Source organism: Pteropus medius, unplaced genomic scaffold (assembly GCF_902729225.1).
Source record: "Pteropus medius unplaced genomic scaffold, Ma_sr-lr_union100, whole genome shotgun sequence".
NCBI lineage: Eukaryota > Metazoa > Chordata > Mammalia > Chiroptera > Pteropodidae > Pteropus > Pteropus medius.
In genome coordinates, this window is record NW_024347867.1 from 61100 (window position 1) to 63960 (window position 2861).

The 2861-nt window shown below is 42.3% G+C and overlaps 1 pseudogene; it reads right to left on the reverse strand.

The window, feature by feature from the left end:
- Positions 1-1023: 1023 nt before the first annotated feature.
- LOC120615867 (uncharacterized) lies at positions 1024-1139 on the reverse strand (annotated as a pseudogene).
- Positions 1140-2861: the final 1722 nt, after the last annotated feature.

Here is a 2861-nt window from a genome sequence, read left to right on the forward strand (position 1 = left end):
CTTTGTAGAATATGGCAATTGTACATATTCTAATGTGGAATCTTTTCTGGATGGTTGATGATTTTGTTGCTATCTGCTAGGCTCCATGCTTCTCTAGGATTCCAGGAGAAAACACTATCTCCCCAAGAGTTGGGAGCTCTTGGAATGCAGCCAAAGGCCCTTCTAGGATCCATGAGAGTTATTTAGCTTGTTTTGGGGCATGTTTCTGACTTTTCAAAACCTACTTCATCACTGATTGAGACAGAAAAAGTTGGGGAGGGATGACTGGAAAAGGCTGAGAAAAAAACTGTCACAGAGAACTTTTTTTTTTCTTTTTTAAAGCCAGATAGCCACCTATCCTTGTAGTCAAGGCAGGCAACCAAATAGTTGGCTTGTTCAGGAAAGACATGTTTCTCTCTTTGCACAAAGAATGCCTGCCTCTGAATTCTGTATGCAAGAAGACACAACAGAGCTTGGGGAGGCCCACAGAGATAGTGAATGCAGATGTGATCGAGAAATCAAGGAGATTCTATCAGAGCTTACTTGAGGCTTTAAAGGAGGTGCATTTAGAAAAACACAAATAAATGTGATTTTATGCAAAGCAAAAGGAATGTATGGAATTCATTATCCTCAAGAGTTAGTGTAAACTGAAAAGATGTATAAATACCTTTTTAAAAGGGTTAGATGCATTCATAAATTTATGCATAGCTGGTTACTAAGGGTAACTAGGATGTTTTCATAGGAAGCTGGAAACAGAAGAAACTTCAGAGATCAGCTAATCTCTACCCTTCCAGCCCCTTCCCCCAACCACCACCTCTACAGTGAGGGGGTGTCAGAAAGGGGCTCCTGGAGCCAAAGAGGGAATTGGATGGTATACAGTGATTCCTAGTGGTCTCCCAGGTAACCTTCACCCCCAACCTTTTTTTCATAGCTAAGTTTTAGAGATGGAGAGAAGGATCAAACAGGCTAAAAGCCTCTAATTATCTAGAGGAGCCAATAGATTCTTTTTATTATTATTATTATTATTATTATTATTATTATTAATGCCTATAGCACCTGGTCTTTCTAGGTGGTCTCCCATCCAAGTACTAACCAGGCCCAACCCTGCTTAGCTTCTGAGATCAGGCATCAGGCTTGTTCAGGGTGGCATGGCCATAGACCATGGCCCGTGGCTCCACTGGGGTGTGAACCCAGGACCTTCTGCATGTAAAACAGATGTGCTAACCACAACACTATGGAACCACATCCACCAATAGATTCTTTGTGTGTGGAGCATGCAGGGGGCAAGCAGAGGGTATATATACAAAGGTAGATGAGAAAAAGACAGTATTTTGTCCTTGGAGAGATCATAGTTTAGTAAGGGACATAAATAAGTGAGAAATAGTGGAATATTCAGGCTTACAGTCAGTTTAGAGCCCAAGATTTCTTCAGAAAGAATGTGAATAGTGCCCCTGGAGTTGTGCATCTCAGTAGCCCTCTTCAAATATCAGCTACTGTAACTCCAACATTTCCAAGTGAGGAAATGGAGGCCTGGAGAAACGAATGAGTGGACTATTGGGGTTGCACAGCTATTTCACGTCAGAGAGGGTCTCTAGTTCACCTCTACCATACTATCTTGCCGTGGAGGTTGGGCTATCAAAGGCAGCTCGGTCTTCTCACAACACATGCCTAGAGACCCCGTCATCTGGGCCACAGGTAGGCAATACATATTAGAATTAAATGTTTTATTAATTAGAATTAGAAACACTTCTCTCTGTCAATGAAGAAGAGATTATCCCTTCCTTTAGGCACATGCAGACTCTCACAGGGTGCTGGACTTGGTAAGTGGACCTTGGGTTAAGCTTCAGCTCCCATTCACTTCCTCAGCTGGGCATCATGCATTAAACAAACTGCCCAACTTTATACCGTAGCCCTGCCCATTGGGGACAAGAGTCCTGGGCTAAAGAGACTATGAAGATAATCCAGGAAGCATCTGCTATTTTACAGCCACTGCTACTGCCTCAGCCAATTCCTCCCCAAACTAGACCCCAGCCCCTGGGGTGATGACATTTCAGTGGTGGAAGACACAGACCCTGTCTAGTTTCTCTCAGATTTTGAAGTCTGTAGGTTGTTGTGAGTCCTTCAGGCTATAAGTCAGTTCATAAACCTAAGATGTCATTATATCACTATTAAATAAATAGTACAACAATTAAGTTTTATTTGAAAAAATGAATGATCTTTCTTCACACTGCTAGAAGTTCTAAAATGAGGCACCAAACTTAATTTTTAGTGCCTGTTTGAATAAATAGCTCACTCAACTGCTGATCTCCTAGCAGAGCCTTCCAGCTTTGCAATTCCAGTCACCTCCTTAATTCTGGTGGGGCCTAAGCAGTCAAGAGCAGTCAGCCTCCTCCCCCTACAACTCTCTGAGGACTGTGGAACAAGAACTAGGTCTCATCCTCTCTTATTTGGCCTATGTTACTTGCCTCCCTCCTAAACTAACTGTCAGAATTATGACCAATTAAGTACAACAACAGAGCCTGTTCATGCTCCTCCTTTTATCGCTCCTCAATTTCCTATGGCCCAGAAGATGAGATTAAACAAGAAGCCTGGCGCGGGGGGTGGGGGAAATTTTATCCACTGGCCTCACCACTCACTAGGTGCCTGAAATTCTCCCATGAGCCTAATTTCTTCCTAACATGTAACTCCAAAAGTCCCTAGGTAATTAAAAATTGCTCTGATAGGGAGAACACATAGTACCGGTCGTTCATACTGTAATATGAATGTGTTTGCCATATTTTTCCAATGAGGCAGAAGGTTATATGAATGAAGAAACATGCAAATATCCCATACTTTAATGGAATGAGGGTACTCCACCAAAGATAGCTGTAAAATGAATTCTA